Source organism: Sinocyclocheilus rhinocerous, unplaced genomic scaffold (assembly GCF_001515625.1).
Source record: "Sinocyclocheilus rhinocerous isolate Xijiao unplaced genomic scaffold, SAMN03320098_v1.1 scaffold106, whole genome shotgun sequence".
In the NCBI taxonomy this organism is placed as follows: Eukaryota; Metazoa; Chordata; class Actinopteri; order Cypriniformes; family Cyprinidae; genus Sinocyclocheilus; species Sinocyclocheilus rhinocerous.
In genome coordinates, this window is record NW_015633181.1 from 1,281,214 (window position 1) to 1,286,218 (window position 5,005).

Consider the following 5,005-nt stretch of genomic DNA (forward strand, 5'->3'; position numbering starts at 1 on the left):
GTATTAAAAGGGGTCGTGTTTAGTCACTATTTATTTAGTGTGGTATTTTTTGACAATATTCACTCATCGTGACAGTAAAATAGGGCATTCTAAGTCAATATACTGCAGTATTTCCTCTCAATCAGTAGAAAATATGGTTAACAACATATAACCCGGTCATGCATGAAAAAAAAAATACCGTCATGTACCGTGAAACCGGTATAATTTTGAAAAATACCGTGATATAAATTTTTGGTCATACCGCCCAGCACTAATCACAATTGGAAGTAATTACATGCTCTCGATGATGGTTTAAAGTGGGTAAGCAAATACATTAATAATTACATACATTTTAAAGTATAGCTTTATAAAGTATAACAACACAGTTTGTTTCTGGTGTAGAACCTTGTTTATCTTAATTTAATGCTGCATATTGAGCAGCGGATGATGTTAAATCCATTTACGAGATGCATTGTTGGTCGGCCCCACCTAGCGTGCAGGCGTGAATTAGCAGAAGGCGAACAATCGTTTCGCGTTCGGTGTGAAAGCACCGTTCGTCGGTGATTCGCCTCGTTTTTTCGCATCGCACTCAGTGTGGAAAGGCCTTAATTAAAAATGGCTGACAAAATTAACTAATTCTGATTCACTTAAAACCTTTTTATGTAGCCATGCTGTTCAATTCACAATCTCAACAATAATCATTGAAACAAAACTGTTTAACAAGTGGTTTTTTTTCTCGTTCTTTAATGTTACTCATATCTGTTTTGATTCACCAGGGTTCATCGGGAGGCCCTGGTAAAATGGCCGGAGTCAAATTGTTTTGTGTACAGTTGATGTCAAAGACTTCAAGCACTACAGGTTGTGATTGGTGAATGGACAGAGGGGAGGGGGACCAAACATAGAGGACAAGAAAAATACGATCATCTCAGAAAAACAAACATCACAACTGCTGTAACTGTAATCCCTCCTTTGTCACTGCAGGACTCCTTCCCATTTTTTTCTTTCTGTATGCTTTTTAAATGACTCTGGCTTTTAGGAAAACATATATAGATGAGTGAATTATTTTGTCACAATTCTTTTGAGTTAAATTTTTTTTTGCACATGGACAGGCACTGTGCTGAAAGACACCATGCCATTCATCTATTGGAAAAAAAGAGAACAACTGAATCTTAGTAGCTGTTTTTAATTGTGAAGTCTCATTGTTGATCATAATGACCTATTTTTGGGCAATACAGAGGGAGAGGACTCCAATATTTTTATGGTCCTTTTTATATATATCTATGTATGTGTTGTTGTTATTTAGAAAAAAAAAAAGTACACTGTAATTTTTTTTCAATGAAAACATGGTGATTTCAAATATGAGAAATGTAAATATACTTCACTGCATATAATCAGTTCAGGCATATTTTTCTGATAGTGTTTCAAAAGAAAATCAGGGTGAAATTAAAGTAATTGACAGTATGACGGTGAAAAAAACTACATTGATTTCTTAAATTATTGTATACATATGAGCTGAATCATTTTACAGGTGTAATACCAGCATACTCACGCACATGATAACATGAGCTGAAACTTTCCTCGTTTGCCGTGGAGTTTCAAAAACACCACTCCCGTCCAAAGCACACTGTGTGTAGTGATCAACGAAAGGACTTTTCCTGTGTTCTGCACATTCTGACACTTTTATACTCCTGGAAAAAAAAAAAAAAAGAAAGAAACTTACTATGTTGTCTGTTATTGTTGTCTAATAGAGGACGTTCTTCTTGATTTTGGAACCTGTTGTGGACTGTACGTGAACAAAGCGGTTTATTTCTCTTTTGGCGGCAAACATTTTTAATGTTTCAATCATACCTCAGTCCTGTGAGATTTAATTTATTCAGAGCAGATCAAGTGTATGGAGGAAGCTTTGCACTGTGTACAAAAAGAACGACCGTTTTCTCTTTACACATGCTAAGCTGTCACGAGTGACCTTACAGAGATTCGATGTATGAAAAATTGTTCTGTGAATGTTGCTTTTATTTTTCTGCCGCTGGCATCCAGAACGCAGGTCGAGAAGAAGCCAAACGAAAAGCAATCTATTACTGGTGCGCTCAAGATTTCATTTCAAGGGCATAGCAAACCTTTTATCTGAAATATTGACGTATTTTAATATACAGCCTGTTGAAGACACTGAAAAAAAAAGTTGACTCAAACCCGGAGCTGCTGCTTTCTTTCTTTCAAGTTGAAAAGCTGTTTTAGGTCAAACGCATATATATATATATATATAAAATGCAGATTTTTAATGTTAAATGATCTGATATGTATATTCTGATGTAAATGTGTCTTTTTTTCTGCTGCAGATATAAACTGTTTTGTTTGATGACTTGTTTATTTGGTGTAGTCCGGTGGCCAGAGGCAAACGCACTAAATATCGAGTCTCGAAAAAATTTACAGATCCAGTCACATAATATTTAAACAATTGAAAGGAATGGAGCAAGGGAAGAAAACTATTGTAATGTTCAAATGTAAAAGAAAAATGTAAAAACAAAACATTAAAAATGAAACCGAGATGTTTGTTCACTGATTTCAATTTTGATTCGGGTTATTTTTGTGGTTGTTGGTGTTAATGTCAAATGTTTTAGATTCTTTAGAGAAGGAGGTCTACATTACCTGAAGAGCATGGTCTGTCAGCGTTCCCATTCATCTTTAAGTTGCTCAGCTGGCACCGGATCCCTGACAATGCTGAGTGGCTGATGGTACTACAAGGGTCACAGGATCTCCACTAGTGACTATGGTGAGCTGTGATGGAGAGAGAGAAATTTAAGTGAGTTTCATGCTTTAAAGAGGCCTCTGAAAAAAAGAACAACATTATTCAATAGTGTTTGTACCATGCAAGTAACATGTTGTACAGTACCAAAAATAAGTTTGAGGTCAGTAAGATTTTTTTGCTCACCAAAGATGAATTTATTTGATCAAAAATGGGAGTAAAAACTGTAATATTGAGGGATATTATTTCAATTTTAAATAATTAGTTTAGTATAAAATGTATTTTTTTTCCTGTGATGTTTAAGCTGAATTTCAGCATCAGTACTCCGGTCTTCAGTGTCACATGATCCTTCAGAAATCATTCTAATATGCTGATTTGGTGCTCAAGAAACATTTCTTATCATTATCAATGTTGAAAACAGTTGTGCTGCTTGATACTTTTGTGGAAACAGTGATGCTATTTGTCAGGATTTTTTTTTTTCTTTAATAAATAAATCTGAACGTTTGAGTGGCCCTGCGTTTCAGACCTGGAACTATATTTGCCCACATTTGTCCCATCAGGTCTCACTCATAAGGGGACATCACCGGGCCTGTCCATCTGTCTCAACTCACCGAGTGGCCCGTGTCTCTGTCACGACCGCCTTGTTTTTATCTCAACAATATCTCTTTTGTGCCGCATCTACCAGCAGGTCTTCCATCTACTAAAGACAGGATGTCACGTGGCTGAAAAATAGCCGAAAACACTTACCTGGTGCTTGGATCTGTCAAGGTTCTCGAGAAGGCTGCAGATGTTCAGCCTTATTTCCTGATATAAACATGATGCTGATCAATAATTAGTCAGCAGACACACACTTTCATTATTGATGGAGTAAGTCACTGACCTTCTGTCGCTGAGTTGGTTCATGAGGGTTTGGCTTGGACTTTCAGTGTTTATCTAGTTCAATGCTTTCCTGAGCGCACAGTTTTCAGGTCACTTGGATAGTAGCCTGTTTTGTAAAGTCCAAGTCATTGTAGACCTACAATTTGAAAATTATAAGGGCAACATATGCTATGAATTGGTGACAGGACCCCCCGTAACTGAGGGTTGTCCCCCCTAAAAATATGATTAAAAACACGCTGTGTATTGTAAATAACAATGCTTTATACTTTAAATAGTTGTGTAAGTAGTAATGCGTTAAAATGCGTTTTAAATTTAGAAAAATTTTGAGTATCCCCCTCCCTTGCCTCACAGTGCTTTGGTCCAAATGCCTGCTATTCTCTTTTACATCACTTACCTACACACACGAGTCCGGTGAGAGAACAAAGTCAATAGTTGTGGAACTCCAGTAAGTAAGGCCGTCAAGGCTATTTTATTCACTTAAACATCGGATGAAGTGATTATTTTCTCTTTAATACAGATGATGCCAATGTATTTTTCGACGATTCACTATGTTAGCAATATGAACGTTACCTGCTTGACAGAAAGGGTTGCCAGGTTTTCACAACAAATCCCGCCCAATTGCTACTCAAAATTAGGCCAAATCTAGCCCAAACTAACCACGTTTCGAGGCAGTCCCCCGGTAAAAATTGCGTTCCGGGGGCTAAAATACACGTTATTGGGGTCACTTCAACCCGCGGACATGAAATACAAAGTAGCCCAATTCCACTGGAAAACCGCGGACTTGGCAACACTGTGACAGATAGTAATGTCTACAACGGACACGAGCGCTGTCACGGTGCGACCACAACAGCTTGAAGTTGTCTAATTTGGCACGGTCTCCCTGCTACTCCCTCCCTTCCTGGACTAATAGTAGTAAGCCATTCCTCTGTGTATACATATCCTTACAAGTACAATTTTAGCCGTTTTATTTGTGTCCCCTTCAAAAATTGCACGAGAAATTTTATGTTTATTTTTCCTGGCTACAAAGAACCCCAAAGGGTTCTTTTAATTGAACCTTTTAGGGGCTCCAAATATGATGCGCCTGGTAGATCCCTTTAAGGTCCTATGTTATATACAGGACCTTTTCTTCTAAGAGTGTAAGGTCATTTAAAGTCATTTTTGTGTGAAATTAGATAGAATGGTCATGAAAAAGTACTTTTTTCCCCCCAGAGAAAAAAACAACTTTAAAACATAAGTAGATACAAAGTGGACAAAAGTAAAGTAATAGAATTACCTTAATAAAATGAATAAATGATAAGGCATGATATGACCATGATTTCTTTTGTTCAGTGGTGCTGTTTGGTTGCAGAGACATACGTGATACGTGAACCCACAGGCAAACTTTTTCTCATTCGGCTCATTTTG

General features: G+C 37.2%; 1 long non-coding RNA gene across 1 annotated transcript; it reads right to left on the bottom strand.

Moving 5' to 3' along the window:
• Positions 1–715: 715 nt before the first annotated feature.
• Positions 716–3,511, bottom strand: LOC107743416 (uncharacterized). The gene is made up of 3 exons (XR_001640402.1): positions 3,470–3,511; positions 2,626–2,754; positions 716–1,667 (listed from the first exon to the last, which is right to left on the bottom strand). It is a non-coding gene; the product is annotated as an uncharacterized LOC107743416 (long non-coding RNA).
• Positions 3,512–5,005: the final 1,494 nt, after the last annotated feature.